Source organism: Ambystoma mexicanum, chromosome 13 (genome assembly GCF_040938575.1).
Source record: "Ambystoma mexicanum isolate Mex_15411 chromosome 13, UKY_AmexF1_1, whole genome shotgun sequence".
NCBI lineage: Eukaryota > Metazoa > Chordata > Amphibia > Caudata > Ambystomatidae > Ambystoma > Ambystoma mexicanum.
The window spans coordinates 416394330-416413082 of record NC_090938.1 but is presented as its reverse complement, the minus strand read 5'-3'; the positions used below and the strand labels follow the sequence as shown (position 1 = coordinate 416413082).

General features: G+C 45.4%; 1 protein-coding gene across 3 annotated transcripts in view; it reads right to left on the bottom strand.

Moving 5' to 3' along the window:
• Positions 1 to 18753, bottom strand: part of METTL17 (methyltransferase like 17) — a 480739-nt gene that overhangs the window by 206136 nt on the left and 255850 nt on the right. The window lies entirely within an intron of this gene.

Genomic DNA, 18753 nt, shown 5'->3' with positions numbered 1-18753 from the left:
TTTTCTATTGCATCTTGAAGTTGTCTCCCGGGACGTATACCTTCAGCCGAAATGACGTGACCCAAGTACTCCATTTCCTGTCTGTTGATCTTGCATTTTTCTTTGCTCCGCGTCATTCCTGCCGAATGTAGTTTCTGGAATACGTAACCCAGTCTTTCAATGTGAAGCTTTAAGCTATCTGCATAAATCAATATGTCATGAACACACAGGATCCCTTCATCCCAATTAAACAATCTATGCATGACCTTCTGAAAAACAGAAGCGGCTAAGACTGATCCAAATGGCATCCAATTGTACTGGAATAACCCTTCCGGAGTAATGAAGGCTGTCAAACATTTTGATTCTTCATGCAATTTAACTTGATGGTACGCCGATGCGAAATCCAGTGTCGAGAAGAATTTTGCAGGGCCAATAATAGATATAATTTCCTGTATGTTGGGAGTGGATGTCACTCCGGAATTATACATTTATTGAGTTCTCTCATATCCACACAGATTCAGAGTTTCCCTGTTTTTTTCCTGAGAACTAAAAGAGGCAACACCCACTCACTTGCATCTATGCTTTCTATAATAACTTGACTTTCCAACTTCCTTAACTCCACCCTCACTTCGTCTCTCATCGAAAGAGGGATGCTGCGCAAATTCTGTGCTATGGTGATATTTCCTACGGAGAGTACTGATTCATTCGCATTAGGATCTAATTTTACTTTGAGTTTTCGCTGATGTGTCCAGCTCAACAACAGGGTACTTCCTTTTCTCGTCACATATATCTTTCCCTTAGCTTCTATGTCTTTATTTTAGCATGCCCCAAAACCATCCAATAAATTCAGTCTTCACTCCCCTATAAGATCTGGAATTAAGGTCAACTTCATTGAGAAATTCAGGTTTCGATTTATTCCATTCGTTTTGTGGCAGAAAAGTATATTTGGTACCCGAGTCAATCATGAATACCTGCATATCGTTGATAAATGCCTTGGGGCTGTCGAACTCCTCTTCATCTACAATCATAGATAAACATTCATCTCCTTCACTGTGATCACTTCCATTCCAATTTGTGGATGCCCTTTTTGTTTTACAACATCTTGAAAAAATGTCCTTTCCCATTACATATGCGACAAATGATTTTCAAAAGAATGATCTCTGGATCATCCGCCCAGTGATCTTGCACAGTCGCATCTGAAGCATCTCCCAGGACTCTCTCTCCTGGGACTATTTCCTCTCTGCATGCGAAAGGATGACCTCCCTCTTCTGTCATCTTTCTAGCCAGATCTTTGTACCTTATACGACATCCTTTTCTTGACAGTATTTTCATTCACTGATGCTATAGTGTCGTTCATTCTGGGCACGTGTATCGGTGGTGGAGTGATCTCCGTTTCCTTCACTATATTTTATAGCATTCTGACACACTTCTGTGTGTTCTACTTCTTTAGCAACTCTCAAAAATGGGTCTAATGATGTATTATCTTCTGACCACAACTTCTCTGACGTGGCGTTGTTGTATTCCAGCATAAACTGATCCCTTAATCGTTCATCCAACTGTTCATTGAAGTTGCATGTCCTAGCTAACTTCCTTAAACTAGTAATGTACTGCTCCACACTTCCCCTTTTTCTGGAGCTCTTTTTCCAAACTTGTAGCGTTCTAAAATTATGCCGGGTTTTATTCATAATGTTTCTCAATCTTCTTAACTGACCTTTCATATTCATTAAAGGCATGGTCTAGTAAAAAATTTTATTGTCCCTACGGGTCAGCCATGTTTTTTTAAGCCTAAGTGGCTCGATTTTAGAAAACTTTCCTATGGACCTTACCCGAGTTTTCGTCCATTAAACGCACGCGAAAACAAGCACCAGGGAGCTGCCATTTTGTGATAATCCTATCATTTCCCCCATCGCCCTGGCTGACCTGCTTTTGCTGCACTAAATCATATCCCCCGCCCCTGAGCCCGTCATCAGCAGACTCGTACCGCCCATTTCCCAATGCCAAAGCACGTCTTGTGTCAACATTCGCTGCGCTTCAGCTAATGACGTGTCGCCATGGAAATGGCAGGACGCCTCTTTCCTCAATAAGTATAAACAGACAGTTTCACAACACACAGCAGCTGATTTTCGATTCCATTCCTCTCTCTGTGTTACTTAGAGTATTCTGTGACTTGTTTCTGTGCTCTGGTCAGCTACCTTTGCCGCTTGTAGCCCTTGTGAACACCTGTACCATCTTGGTAAATAATTTTACTTTGTTTACCACACAATGGCTACAATAATGCCCTACATGTACGAGCCTGAGTATACAGAGGAGGAACTACTGGAAAGGGAAGCACGCGAAAACGATGGGGATTCGGACGGCAGTTGGCAGGACGAATCAACAGATGAAGAGTCTGGGTCTAGTCGCATGGCCGGCGTCTCCACCTGGTGCACATCTAATCGGTGTGAGCTAATGCCGACCGTGGAGGAGAACTGCTTTTGCCGAGAAAACTCGGGATGCCTGGCCTACATTTCGGAAGGCGAGCCACGACCGCAATGCATCACCGAGCTGCCAGACTTCAGGGCAGCCTGCCTCACACGGGCCGTGTTGAGGATAATGATGGTGCTTATGCACGAACTTCGCGCAACTGTTCGTCCTCGTAATCCGAGTAACGAGTAAGTATACTCTGCTTGTCATGCCACTCCTATTTCATGTTCTTCTACTATATCCAAAATTACATCTACATATCATTGTAACGCATGTAAGTCATTCAATAGTGTGCATTGTCTAGATAGCATTTGTCCGTGTAGAATGCCATTAGTTACAAGAATTGTCATTGACAAAAAATATGTTTATTAAACTTATCTTGGTCATTTAAAAACAGTTTGTTTCATTTCTTTTCACAGGTGGTACAGGCTGGTGGCCGATCGTTCCTTTACATGGTGGCTCCACGGGAGGGTTGGACACCGCGTTCGAAGAGGGATACCTGCCTGTGCCGTTCGTGCCATTAGAGAAACGTTCCCGAGTGACAGCGGTCAGTACAGGGGATTTTCTCTCGCTGTGCTGCAACCTGACCCGTATAATCTTTAAAGTCTTGCATTTTTGTGTCATGAAAATAAGATACAAAATAAAACGCCACATATATTTTAACAACAGTTGTTTCGATTTTTTAAATGAATCAAGTGTGTCTCCTTTCAAGTGTGTCAGACATCTGTGCTCCGAATGGGTGAAGGTCTGGTCGCTGTGACGCAGGGTGGTCACTATCTATTTAAGCTAACATAACATATTCTCGATAATGCATGCACTAAATAACACTTGTTCAAAGTCTTTCAGTAGGTTATGTCTCTATAAAAGTCACACATATATCTATACTAACAATTACCATTGGATTATACAGGCCTAAGGATCTTGACCACTATAATACACCGGTTGAAGTGTGGGTCTGTGCTCACAAGAATCTCCGGTATGTGGTATTTGTTATTGATAAGCAACGATATACTATCAAAGGCGGTTCGCGCCAGTGGATGAGCGCTGGCATGGGGGGCTGTCAGGGGCGCGAAAGGCCAAGGTGCCAAACTGCATGTACACTTCAAAAGGTATCCCATGCCAAGGGGCCATCGGTCACATGGCCTCCTCATACCTCGTGTCTCCAGCCAGGCCTCCCCTTGAAGCAGGCCGCCCCCCTGCAATCCACATAAGTGTTTCTCCATTCAGCAGTCTTCCTGTGCCTTATCTGCATGCCCTAGGCCCATCCATCCCACCCCCCTCTATCAAAAGCGGTTCGCACCCAGGGATGAGCGCTGGCATGGGGGGCTGTGAAGGGGCGCAAACGGCCAAGGTGTCAAACAGCATGTACACTTCAAAAGGTATCCCACACCCAGGGGCCATCGCTCACATGGCCTCCTCAGACCCCGTGTCTCCAGCCAGGCCTCCCCTTCAAGCAGGCCGCCCCCCTAAGACCACGACATACATACGTCATTCATTCACAAACACACCCCTGTTTCTAATACTTTATAAACCACTTGATATGTCTCATGAGAACATCTTTGTGCTTTGCAAGTCAACTCCTGAACGTGTTACCTGGCAACCACTGAGATCTACGCTAATCTGCTCGTCGTCGTGCTATCCGTGAACTTCTGTGACCGCTTAGAGCAAACCCATCAGTGTGCTACCTGTGGCCACCCACCTATTCTCCTGCAACATACTGCTCCGCTTGCTGAATCCAACTGTTTGTTGGTCAAGGTAAGGCCATGTATCCTAGTCTAAATTTCTATCTATTTGCGAGTAGAGTACACAATAGTGCTATGTTCATTGGTCTTATTGCTATTGACTTGAGTTTCCATTGCTATGCTATCAATAGATCTATTTATTTTCATCTGTGTCTATTGTCATCAAATTGCATCCTTCGGGGGTCCAGTCTATAATGTAAGCATGTTTCCTTCTCGTGCAAGACAGAACATCCAAGGGACGAGTCACATGTTCAGATTTTACTCACATCATTTATACATTTCTGCAATTTATGCAAATACTAAGCCGCACATAATGAACTGGTATAGTTCCTGCTGCCAAAACAAACCTTGCATTGATCATTGTATGATTCATTTAATTTTGTATCAAATCTTTATTCTTGAAGATTGTATAATAATGTTGATATTTACTTTTGAGATTTATCAACAATGCCTGCCTGTTCGATTAGCGGTTGCCCTTCGAAGACCCATGCGAAATCTGAAGGCACTACAATGCATGTATTCCCGAAAACTGTTGATCGAATAAGAGAATGGGTCAAACATTGCGGATATCCACTGGATGAGCTGGAAAGTAGAGTCCAACAAGTCTTACAGGACAAGAGGGGTGATCGATACCGCATCTGCAGCCGGCACTTTTCCTTGGACATGTACACAACATCTTGGGTAACAAAGAAGAATAAACGGCGAACATCACGGAAATTGCTCGAAAACGCTATTCCCACTCTATTCGTCCACATTCCGCCACCGGTGAGTCAAGTGTCCGGATTTAGCTTTAGGCCTTGCGGTAGTGTGTAGGTAGCCGAACGGATTAATTGATATTGTAGGTGTTCTATCCCTTGTAATAATTTCTATATTGATATGAGTGTATAGTTTTTTGAATAATGACATTTATCAATATATTCTTTTTCGATTTCATAACCCACAAAAGCAATGTATATATATGGGAACAGGGAACTCTGCTGTATTGAGCATTTTTCAAGTATTCTGCCGCCTTACATGGCTATTTTTAATATTGGCATTTCATTATCAATCATTAATTTACCTTTACAACTTCTTGACTATCCTTTGAATCTGAAGCAAGAACATTCTACATCCTTGACGTGGTCGCAGTTATCAACCACTTCTAGCGCGTATCAGGTAATCTTACTAGGCTAATCCGCTACAGACTTGTTTTATGCACGTCAAGTAATAGTTTTATTTTATCGTGTAATTATTTTACCGAATGTTTGGTTAGGGCTTTCCAATTGATATACACCTTAGTTATCGTCAACTGGTGTTTGTTTTCAGTTATAATTAGTGTTATCCATACTAATGCAAGTACTGTCTTTCAGGGAGATGCTGAAGCATCCGCCACATCTACAACATTTCTAGATGTTCTTCACCAGCAGGAGGTATGGATACTGACAGCTCCATCGTGCGTCATCATCAGAGCTGGAATTCTTGTCGTTTGATTGTTCTACACAATGTTTCATTCGTGGTTAGCCGTTGATATGTACCTGTGCTGTCGACCCCAGGTGTGTGTCTTTTGTTTTCACTATTGTAATCCTCACTAATGCAAGTACTATGTTTCAGGCAGTTGATGGAGCGTCAACCCCTGCACTTGATGCAGAGCCTGACATTCAAGTAATTCCAGGGGAAGTGGAAGCGGGACCATGCGTATACGAATCGGCGCAATAGCTTTCGGAAGTGCGCACTACATTTGCAACATCCATAGATATTCTTCAGCAGCACGAGGTATGGATACTGACAGCTCCATCATGCGTGATCATATAACGTGATTCTATTTGCTATACTTTCTTCCCTATTAACGCAAGTGGTGTGTATCAGGGAGACGACGAAGCTTCCACTACAGTCACAACATCCAATTTAGATGATGCAGATGTAAATAAATCGGAGAAATAAGTCGATGAAATGTGATCATATTTAGATTTTCCTCGATTCTTTTGGACAATGCATCATTTGTGGTTATCTCTTTATATGTACCTGTGCGTTCGACCCCAAGTGTGTGTTATGTTTCCAATATTGAAAAGCATACTGATCCAAGTACTGTGTTTCAGGGAGATGCGGATGCCTCCTCTCCAATACAACCATTCATGGCAGTCCATGCAGAGCCAGAGGTATGGATACTGACAGCTCCATCGAAATAGATCATCACTGGTCAAATATTTGTCGTTTGATTGTTGCACACAATGTTTAAATCGTGTTTGACTATTGAGATGTACCCGTGTGTTCGTCCTCACGTGTGTTTTATGCTAACAATATTTTGATACATAGTAATGAAAGTACTATGTTTCAGGGAGACGATGGAGCCTCATTCCGTGCTGTATATGCGGATACTGAAAATATAGTCGTTGTAGCGCAAGAGGAAGGGAGGACATGCGGAAACGAATCAGAACTACAGCGTGCAGATGTTGAAGGTCGAGTCAAAAAAGTTGCAAAGAAAAAAAAACAAAAAAAGGTTAGTTACAAACAGTTCATAACTTTAAAAAAAATGTTGTGCTGGGGACTATTTTATGTTTTTTTCCAGTCAATTGGACTACACTTTATCTTGTGTTTAAACTGAACAACACTTTTCCAATCTCTCCTCCAGTTACCCGTGGGTGTCAGAACTATACATACACAGACAGTGAAGCGAATGAGAGATGTTGCTTGCCAGACCATGTACACTATGGAGGAACTATTAATTGAGGCGAGGTGTGTTCAGGCTCGAGATGCTCATGTCCAATGGCCAGAACATGAATTAACTGAGTTTGGAGCAAAGTTGCATTGGACCATAGCTACAGTGCGACCGCACCACCACAAGAAGATGTTATTGAATGTACTGAAGATAGCTCTGAAGTAGTTGCAGATCAATTCACACAATCTACACCCGCCAAATATTAGCCACCAAAAAACTTGTCGACATTGTTGTGTTCTCCCATCAATGTTGAAGTAATAGATGTCGAAATGACAGAATGAACCAGCCGCAGCATCCATAGACGCATCAGAACTTGATATCAGCGATATTACTTTCCAATGTGTTGAAATCTCCACAACGTCACAGGCCGAAACAACGTTGATGCAGGATGACAGTCTAATGAAAGAGAGCAAATACATTGTATTCGACAGTTGTTTGATGGAAATTATAAGTATGCTGAAATGTGTGCATTCCATTAGAGGGAAAGTATGTGGGAAGCCATTGATTAATGTGACTCGTCAAATAAAAGGCAGTAACGTTAAAATAAATACCGCCTGTAGATTAAATCAAAGGTTCTCATGGTCTGCACAACCGATGCTGGGGAAACTGCCAGCAGGCAATCTACTGTGTGCAGCTGCATCACTTTTTAGTGGCTCCAGTTTTAGAAAGTTAGAGGCTTTCTTTCAGTTTGTGGGACTCCATTTCATTTCTAAAGCGCTGTACGACATATACCAACGTGATTATCTGTTTCTGGCCATTAGTGATGCTTGGAAAATTGAACAATTGTCTCTAGCAAGTACATTCGAAGGCAAACGATTCAGGCTAGCCGGCGATGGACAGTGCGGCAGCCCTGGATTTTCTGCCAAGTACTGCACCTACCACTTTCAGGACATGGATAGTAAGAAAATTGTGAGTTCGGTGGTCGTGCAGGTAACACAATGTACATCGTCAGTGGCCATGGAGAAACTAGGATTTATAAAATCAGTGGAATATCTACAATCAAGGGGAATGCACATCGACCTCATAGCCACGGACAGACACGTTTCAATTGCCAAGACAATGAGAGAGCAGTTCCCACATATTAAACATCAATTTAACGTATGGCATCTTGCTAAATCAATCAATAAGAAAATCTCGGCTGCAGGGAAAAAAAAAGTTTTGAAAGTATTTTGCAGTGGTCCCATTCTATCACCAACCATCTTTGGTGGAGCTCAAAAACATGTGAAGGGTCAGTGGAAATACTACTTGAAAAATGGCGGTCACTGATGCACCACTGTACCAACGTTCACTGCTGGACAGCAAATCAACATTTCCACCAATGTGAACATGGCCCTTTGTCCCCAGAGGAGGCACGGAAGAAGAAGTGGTTGATTCCATCTTCACCGAGACACAAAGCCATTGAGAAGATTGTTTTCGACAAAACTCTATCAAGAGATTTGATAGGACTGACAGAATTCTGTCACACAGGAGATTTGGAGGTGTTCCACAATATGTGCCTAAAGTACAGGCCAAAGCGCTTGCATTTTAGCTTTCGGGGCATGAAAGGAACAAGTTACTTACCTGTAACTGTTGTTCTCCAGCATGGGTCTGGCATGGATTCACATGCTCATGAATATTCCCCGTCGTCAGGCTGGGAATCCTCGGTAAAGAAAAAACCAGTATCAGTTTCGTTTCTGATCTGTCTTTCGTAGTAATAACCAATGACTGGTCTCTGCGTCATACTGACCACAGCCAATGACTGCCCTCTACCTAAGCCCCGCCTCTGGCAGCCATCTTCAGATTTGGAAGCACCTGAAGTGGCAGTATGACCAAGTGAAGAGCCGCAGAGGGGTAGGCGGGAGGGTTCGCATGTGAATCCATGCCAGACCCATGCTGGAGAACAACAGTTACAGGTAAGTAACTTGTTCCTTCTCCAGCATGGGGTCTGGCATGGATTCACATGCTCATGAATAAAGAATACATAGCAGTACACACATGCACAACCACGGGAGGTGGCAAAGGCTCAACATTAAGCATCACATCAACTCAACATCAAGCATCTTACCTCCTCACCAGGCTCACCTCAGGCGAACAGGTTGCGCAGCACTGCTTGGCCGACCCTGGACTCCTCCCTGGAATCCCGGTCGACGCAGTAGAATTTCGTGAAGGTGTGCGTCGACCTCCACGTAGCAGCCCTGCATATGTCCAGCAGGGGCACACCAGATAGGAACGCCGTGGTAGCTGCGATCGCTCTGGTGGAATGGGCTCTCGGACGGCCAGGCAGCGGTCGGTTTGCCAACCGGTGACAGCACATGATACAGCCGGAGAGCCATCTGGAGATGGAAGCCTTCGAGAGAGCCTTCCCCTGATTGACAGGTCCAAAGTTCACAAAGAGTTGTGACGTCTTCCGAAAACCCTTCGTGCGGCCCACGTAGAACTTCAGCGCTCTAGCTACATCCAGCGAGTGCAAAGTCCTCTCAGCCGGCGACGAAGGCGACGGGAAGAACACAGGTAACACCAAGGGTTCGTTGAGATGGAAGTCCGACGGTACCTTGGGCATGAAGGAGGGGTGCGTCCTGAGCACTACCCTCGTGTCGTGGAAAGTCAAGTACGGGGCCTTGCAGGAAAGGGCCTGGATCTCTCCCACTCGTCGTGCGGAGGTGATGGCCACAAGAAAAGCTGTTTTCCACGATAGAAACTTCAACGGGGCCGAGTGCAGAGGCTCGAACGGAGGTCCCATGAGCTTGGTCAGCACCACGTTGAGCTCCCACGCCGGGGCCGGAGCCTTCACCGGCGGGAACGATCTGAACAGTCCCTTCATGAACTCTTTCACCAGACGATGAGACCACAAGGTTGTCCGCCCCGTGGTTCTGGTGTATCGGGAGATCGCAGCAAGATGAATCTTGATGGACGCGTGTGCCAGACCAGCTTTGGCCAGCGTCAGCAGGTACGGCAGTAATCCGTAGAGGGTTAATCTTCTGTGCGCGGCACCAGACAGAGAACCTCTTCCATTTGTGTCCGTAGCATTTAAGAGTCGAGGACGCCCTGGCCTTTGCAAGAACCTCTCTGCAATCGGCCGGTATGTCGTATCCTCCAAACTCTAGCGCTGCAGGAGCCAGGCCTGCAAGTTCAGCGACTTCGGGTCGTGGTCGAGGATGGCGCCTCCTTCCCTGGAGAGTAGATCCGCGTCCGCCGGCAGCTTGATCGGCGGGGACGCTGACAAGCCCAGCAAGTCCGGGAACCATATCTGCCTCGGCCACGCAGGTGCGACGAGGATCATCCTGCACCGTGACCTCTTGAGCTGGTTGATGAGCCGGATTAGCAGAGGCAAAGGAGGGAACGCGTAGAGGAACAGGCCCTCCCAGGGGAACGAGAAAGCATCGCCCATGCTCCTCGTCTGGGGAAACCTGCTGGCGAACCTCCGGCACTTGGTGTTCGTCGCCGTCGCGAACAGGTCATTCTGGGGTGTGCCCCACCGTCGGAAGAGGCGATCCACCAGATCCTGCCGTAGTTCCCACTCGTGGCACGAGCGCAGCTCCCTGCTGAGTGAGTCGGCGATGGTGTTTTTTATCCCTCTCCACGTGCGTCTTGTCCTCATGAAGGCAGTAAAGGCAGAAAGAGTGTTCGTCCTCCTTAAAGACGTTCTGCAGCTGGCATCCAGGGCAGACCCTGAACAGCTTTCCGGGCGTCGAGCTTCCCTTCTCCTGGGCCATCTCCGAGACCGGGCCTGAGAAGCTTCTGGAGTCCTCCGAAGTGTAGCTCGACGAAATCTTCACCCTTGAGGGGCACAGACGAATCCGACACGGGTCCCCGTTGATCGGATGTAGGATCGGTGGAGCTTGAGGCTCTTTTGACCGAAAGAATCGAAGTTTTTTGTGAAAAAGCGCGAAAAATAGCACTAACGCTCAAGAGCAATAGCACGAGGATCCCAACACATGAACGTGCGGTAAAAATCTGAAGATGGCTGCCAGAGGCGGGGCTTAGGTAGAGGGCAGTCATTGGCTGTGGTCAGTATGACGCAGAGACCAGTCATTGGTTATTACTACGAAAGACAGATCAGAAACGAAACTGATACTGGTTTTTTCTTTACCGAGGATTCCCAGCCTGACGACGGGGAATATTCATGAGCATGTGAATCCATGCCAGACCCCATGCTGGATAACATCGCACTCTACTAGCGGTCTTGGTCCATAACAGCAATGTTGGACGTGAACAATCTAGGACTAGGGGTAAAGTAAGGATGCCACGCTACACTAAAGTGTTTTCAAAACGAAGTAAGCAATGGGTGATCAAACCAGTCTATGATGAAATGCAGTTCGACTTTGTGAAAGGCCTTATTGTTGCTGTGTTAGAGAAGCACAGATATGGAATTTTGGACGTTTCTGTGCAGAGGAGTGATCCATTGCCACCGAACACTGCGACTGTGCCATACCCACCCGAAGCACAGCTGGTTGTGAAGTACAAATCCTGGTTTAAATAATTGCAATACGATTGTCTTTTTGTAAATAAATGTTATTGTTTAGTGTACCTGTAACCCTAAGCCCTACCTTCAACATCATGGGTTGCGAACAAGCTGGGTGTCATCTTTGAATTCTCTCTATTCAATGTGTATGTATATATTTTTCTCATGTCTCATCTCATGTAAATGTAAATGCTGCGCACTGTTAACGGAGGGGAGGCTTGCGTATTGCAAATAATAAAACAAACAATAAATCTCACTTTTAACTCAACTCCTGTGGTACTTTATACTTTCCCTGACCTTCCGCCAAAAATTAAATGTCTCAATTTGGGCTGCAAAGCTCGCAGACAACGGGGACAAAATTGGGGCACTTAGAAAGCGCCAGCCAAGCGGGCGGTGGCATTTGGGAGAGAAGCCAGTTCGCATTTGCACATTGAGGCGCACTACATAGACGGATTCTAAACTTCAAGTTCTCAGAGATGCCTATACTACGTGATGTTGCAAATAAAGAATGCGAAGGACAGCGGCTTTGATTTTCAGCTCGCGCCCAGATGAGGCCCACAAGTCGCACTGGAAGTATAAGGGTCTATTATTTTTTTACCTTGAGACAGGGACCATGCCGAAAGAACTACATTTGAAGGGAGTGCGCAATATCGTAAGAGACGATAAGGCAGAAAATTCAGAAACTAGACCGAGTTTCATTTTAGTTCAGTATACGAAAAATCGTTGTCAAGAGCACGGTCCGTTTTACAGACTGCATTACGAAGAGACACAATGGAAATTTCAAATATAATGTAAGTACATCTTTACACGCTTTTATACCGGAATGAAGATTTAATGAATGGATGCATGAATAAATTAATGAATGAAGAGCTAGGAAAAGCAAGGAAAACGTGTTCGTAGTGGGCACATGGGCATGCAGGTCCACTGGTCTCACCGATCTCGGTCCTTGGCCCAGCCACTTTTCCCTGCACTGCCTACCTGCACTACGGGACTGTCTCTGTATCCTTCAGCCCCTTCTCCCGGCATTTACCTTGCACTTGTCACCAGCTGGCCCCATTATTTAATTTGTATTCAATTAACCATGTACAGCACTTTTACCCCCCCTTCCCCATGCGCGATCAGAAAGACACCTGGCCTAGTAGGATCGTTGTCTGTCTGCCCTTGTTCCCCACCTGCCTCGTCGCGCCTAGAAACACTCGAGTATAGGCGCGTTACAAATGCCATATCATATATCATATCATTCCTCACGCATGTAGACTGTCGTTTATCATTGTGTGTTGGCCTCGATTTATTTCGTTACTTTTCGCATTGATTTTAGTGCCGAACATACTCCATTGAACTATCCTTGTAAGCAAATATTTTATTTATTACAGCCGATCAGAAACTAAGTAATATTAATGAAGATCGGCTGGCGAGACTAATTATACTTTTTTTGTTTTCATAACAGGTATTTGCTCCCCTTCTGCTACTGCCATCGGTTTGAGACACCAGCAGATGGCTTTTACAGTAGACACCTGCAGCTTCGTGTGAACAACTGGAGCACACTGACAATTTTATGGGACGATCGCCAAGGGCCCACATGCCCTTACGCTTTACTAGTGGCTAGAAGCAACATATCATCCTTTACGATGGACTAGTGCCTAGTTGATGGAACAGCCTTGCGGTTCACCGTGCTTCCAAAGTGCTTCTTTTAACGAAAAGCAACACGCTGTGTACCATGGCGGATACAGATAAAAGAAAATAAATGGCTTTCGGAGTTCATATGGCAATTGCTGAATATTCTCTAAACATTTAATGTAAAATAAATGTACTTTACCAAATGTACCGTGTTGCTGTTTGATTTTAAAGTACAGTTTCATATTCCAAATTGTGGCGCGCTGTGTTGTGATGGTCTGTGTTGGTTTCCGGGTTCTGTGTGTAGTCGCGTAGAAGACGACTGGGCGCGTTGCCTACGCAGCACAGTAACGTCACGGAGAGAGGCGGGGAATATGAATGTTTGGATAATGTCAGGCTCAGGGGCGGGGGAATTGATTTAGTGCCGCAAAAGCAGGTCAGCCAGGGCAATGCGGCAAGTGATAGGATTATCAGGAAATGGCGGCGCCCTGGTGCTTGTTTTCGCGTGCGTTTAATGGACGAAAACTCGGGTAAGGTCCATAGGAAAGTTTTCTAAAATCGAGCCACTTAGGCTTAAAAAAACATGGCCGACCCGTAAGGAAAATAAAATTTTTTACTAGACCATGCCTTTAAGGTCGTCGTCCTCGTTCGTGGGGAGATCAGGCAAGTCTTCACATTTCTCCTGACCAGCAGGACCCAAACAATGTAATAACAAAGATTTTCTTCTCTCAATGCTGTAATTTTGGCCACAAACCATGTTAGCATAGTGTTCAAACGATTTTATACATCTTTTCCATGGTATTACAGGCTCTGCTACATCAGGCTGAAAGAAAGCTGGAGCAGGCACACTGCTGAAAGCCATGTTGTACGATTAATCAATTTGCGCCTTAAATTCACAGATTTTCTCATTTTTTTCTGTGTTGAATATGTAGATAAGTAGCACTGGAATTGGGTTTCTGTATTCTTTCCGACTATAGATATCAATTGCCTGACTTTAAAATGGTGATCTTCACGTAATACAAGTAAGCGTCCATGAGGTTGCCTGATTCGAAGATGTCGCCATCAAATCTCACAAGATTTCCTGGTTGTCTCAATATTTTCTTCTTCCCGTGATTGGTTGCTACTTCCTTAACTCCCCGTATTATGGACAACGTCTTCGTTGTCACTTTTGCAGCGAGGGATCACCAGAAGATTTAGGGGACGATAAACCATGACAGGATCTGAATTACTCTATGCTGGCACGGCATAGCACTGCGTTGCTGTCAATGCAGGCATGTGGATGCTCACCTGGAAGTTTGTGGCAACGTGTCGGCTGGATGCGAGGAGACGCGTCAGCTGATCAGCAATGCTAGGCAGGTCTCAGATCGATGGCTGCATCCCATCCTCGTCGCCACTTACATAATCATGGTGAGGACGCGGTAAATGGATACAAAGTGGGGATTATTTTATATATATATATTAGGGGCTATTAATTAGCATAAAAGTAATGCAAACCCCGCCAGACTCGGTCTTCCTTCACAACTGCTCCAACCGTCTGTCTGCTCACCCGCGTCCCTACAGCTCCACGGCTCGGGTTCTCCAGCAGAGTAGCATTCCACATGGCGGAACAAGTCCACCACTACAGTACTCAAATCTTGCTGACCTTGGTTGGCGTCGGTCTGCAGTTTCTCGTTCTTTCTTTAGTCGGTCCTTCGACCAACTCCTTCCTTTCTCTTTTGGTTCACTACTTCCTCCTCTACCACCACTACCACTGCTGCTGGTACTACTACTTTTTTACTCTTCGCCTTTTATTGGACAAATATCCTTGGCTTTTAGGCAACAACTAGAACATTGCCAGAAGTTCTGTAAATACTCATGTAGCCTGCTCGTCCCAGTACCAACAGAACATGTAGCTGGCGCTCTCATTTTCAAATACGCCATTTGATATGACATATCAGTGTTAAAAGTATGGCAAGTGGCCCGAATCTTATGGTTACCTAGCACTTTAAGAACTGGAGCAGTGTTTTCAATTGGGGAAAAAAATAGGATGTAGCCCTTGGGTTCGTTACATAGGGAAATCTAAAATAATCCTAGTCTGATGACAGATCATCTTCAAAGAATACTGTGAAGACGATTGATGGAGATATACAAACTACTCCTTTGCCAAGTACAGAAGACATTGATAAGAGGTGGCGTGAAGAACACACAAAGGACACGAACAAAGGACTATGACACTCCGCTGGGGAGAACCCAGCTGTATGACATAAAAATTAGAAAGGACACCATGAGAGGCAAAGCAAGTGTGAAGCCTGGGAGACCCAGAAAGTTCGAACCTGGAAGCAAGAAGCTACGTCAGGGAAGCAAACATCCAGTCGGGAGGACGCTGACATCAGGTTGCACGAATCCTTTGCAGGCTGACGCAGAGCAGGCCTGACTGGAAGCTGGGAACCAACCGACGGTGGTGTGACCTCGAAAAAGTCGACCAAGCAGTCCATTATTATTAAACGTGCCAACACCACCTGACCGGAGACCCAACGGAGCCAACGCACGGCATCGGAGAGAGAAGCAAGGACATCGTTCAGAGGGAACACTGCAACCCAACACCCCAGGAAGAACCAGTAAAGTGCCCCATCCAGGGAAGAGGTAACAGGAGTCACAGGAGACGCAGTAGGTGATTGGGGAAGGGTGCTAAATCGGTAGAAGGCATCAAGGCATCGACAGAGATCTCCCTTGTCTCAGTGATTCTACCAAAAATACAGAACGTGACAACGGTATTGTTAGTGATCTCCCTCGTCTCAGTAGTTGTGTCAAGAGTATTGAATGGGAAAAAAGCCTCAGGAGCAACCTCTCTCGTCTCCAGAGTTGTTAAAAAAGTAGTGAACATTACATCACAAGCAATCTTCTTCGCAATCTTCTTCCTCTCAGTTGTTGTGGGAAAGAGACTAAAAGAATAGTACATCAGAGTAGTGTCCCATGGGGGAACCTCCTCAACCTCCTCGGATGAAGGATGGATGAGCGCTGCAGAGCAAGCAGCCAGGGACCGCAACCGCTGACAGCTTGCTCTGCAGCGCTCATCCTTCCTTCATCAGCAGCCCCTCACGCTTGCGGTTGACTCTAGCGTACTCATCACGCCAGTCTGTTCTTCCCATATTATGCGCGGCAACATGCCCTCAAGGAACGGCCACTTGTAGCACCTCGAAAATCCTCCAGTGTACTGCTGACACTGCCACTCCCTGAGCCACTGCGCTCCGAAGTTCCGACCTCACAAGATACTTCCCCGCCTTGAAGTTCCGACCTCACAAGATACTTCCCCGCCTTGGAATATCTCGTCCTGATGAAGGCCACACCATCCAAGCTCACCTTCTGGCCGAAACACTGTCGTGTTGACTGTTATATTGTCTGCATTGTCCTTGTTCAACTCCTCATTGTTTTGATGTATATGTGCTGACTATCACATGCTATCACCTCACTAAATCCACTGGTTTCCTTCCCAAGGACCACTCAGTGGATGTGTAAGCATTGAAAAGATGTTACAAATATTTTAAATATGTCACTCACAAACTGGTTACTATACCTTCAAAATGTGTAAATACTGTTGCATCTTGTGTTACTCTCAATCAAGCGTAACTAAAAACATGTAAACTGCAGTTTTATTGAAAATCTAACTGCAGTACTCAGAACTGTCCTGATATATTTTTGTCAGAAGTCATTCACAGTTACTTGTACACACTCACCAAGGTGTAACCCCCATAGGTGTGTGTTCACCCTTCGTTCTCCCCAACCATCCATTAAATTACTAATGACATTTCAGTATGACATGTCAAGAACTACCCATCATTCCCACATATATGGTAGTACTGGGACAAGGACGATGGCTTGCAATGTCAAAATCCTGCTAGGAGAGAAGCCCTGTGAGAGCGATGGGAGCGAGGGAAGAGGAAAAGTCCCTACGATGCCAGGGGATCCGTAGAGCAGGAGAAACCCCAGCCGCCCGCGACGACCAGAGAGGAAGCATCAAAGACCACAAGGAGCTCCGGACCAGCCGAACAAAGCTGGTGAGCCCACAGCGGGGAGTTGGGATACTTCGCTCGGAGCATCACGTCGGAAACCAAAGCACTAAGCAAGCAGAAGCAAGCCCACAGCAGGGATTTGAGATGCTGGGTGGAAGCTGGACAATTGATGAATGCGAGAAGTGATCAGGGACCCAATATCTGGGTAAAGGAGAAACGAGTTGGAAGAGTGTAGTAATGAAAGAAAGGGTTACAAACCTTGAACCCACACCCAGATGTGAAAGAGTTGTATTACACAAGAAAGCCCTGGCAGGAGAGAATACCAGGTAAAGCCAAGTGTAGAAAGAGAATCCTAAGGAAGACCCATCCCCTTAGAACTGTGAAGTATACTGAATGCAAATGAAGCCTGGTAGGAGAGTATACCAGGTGTTCTGCAAGTCTGGGACCTGCACCCAAGTTGTAAAACTATGAAAAGGGAATTAAGAGGAAGACACATGCCCTTGAGATGTGTTCTGGAAATAAACCTGGGGAAGGGAGTCATCTGCTGGAACTGTGAACAGTATCTACTTGGAACCTTTAGTTGCAGTTAACCTTTTCATTTAAACTTGAAAATGTATGCACTTTCAAGGCGGGAGGCAATACCCTTAGCACCTTATAGTTACTTTTAAAGTGTGAGGGCTAGGATAGGATTTCAGGCACAGGACATGTTGCTTTGGACATCGTGACACACAACAGACCCTTACGTTTAGTTGAGGTAGGGAAACACTTCCTAGAGTAGGGATAGCGAGGCATTTCCAACCCTTTTATTATTTCAATAAAGGTTTGTCCTGTGTGTGCACGTCTCATTTCTGGTTCCTCATAGTAATTAGAGCGTTCATGTTGGCATTGCCATTAAACCAGTATAAAATGATTTGCCATAATAAGAAAACATGTTCTTAATGGCTGCACAAATTCAAACACCTGCCCCATATGTAAGAATGTTGGTTTTGCTCTTAATGCCAGTATAAGGTGCCATGCCACAGTAAGAAAATATGTGCCAGCTTGCTTTCTGCACAAATTCTCCCCTGCCCACAAGGACATATTTTACTGCTGTGGCTTGGCCTCTTCTACTGATGTTAAGGATATGTATGAACACTCATGTTCGCTTTCCCCTTAACTGTACTTAAACATGCCATGCTATGCATTATTAAGAAAACCTGTTCAGACTGGATGTAGGACAGGACGGACATGAAGGACACTCATGTTGGCTTTGGCCGTAACTCCAGAAAAAAATCCAAGGAACAGTAAGAACATATGTCTTTGCTGGCTGCACAAATGCTCCCCCCCACCCCTTGTAAGAAGCGTCATCATGTTGGCTATAACCTGTAGGCACGTAAAAAATGCCATGCCACCAACAAACAAAAAAAACTCACCTGGTTGCACCAATTTAGGCCAGTACAGCCAACTGTCGATGTCAGGGCAGATACATGGGTGAGGGAAGAGAGAGAAAGAGCAGACTGGGTAGTGGTGGTCAAAGGGTGTAACTAGCCTATTTGGAACACGAGAATGGTAAAAGGAGAGTGCTTGGAGGCAGGTGCTCACATTAGGGTGCTTGAGAGCGTAATTTGTATTTTCATTTGGAGATGGATAAGAGTGGGTAGTGAGAGTGGAGGGGAGGACAGAACTGGTGAAGAGGCTGAGTGAGAGGTTGTAGCATAGGATCAGACAAAAGGAGAATTGGAGATCTGGCAAATTGGAGTGGGTAGGAAATGTTGCAAGTTAGCCAAGGAATATTCAAGAGTGAAGTCCAATTCTGGTTGATGTGGTTTGGTCATGTTCGTAAGATTTAAG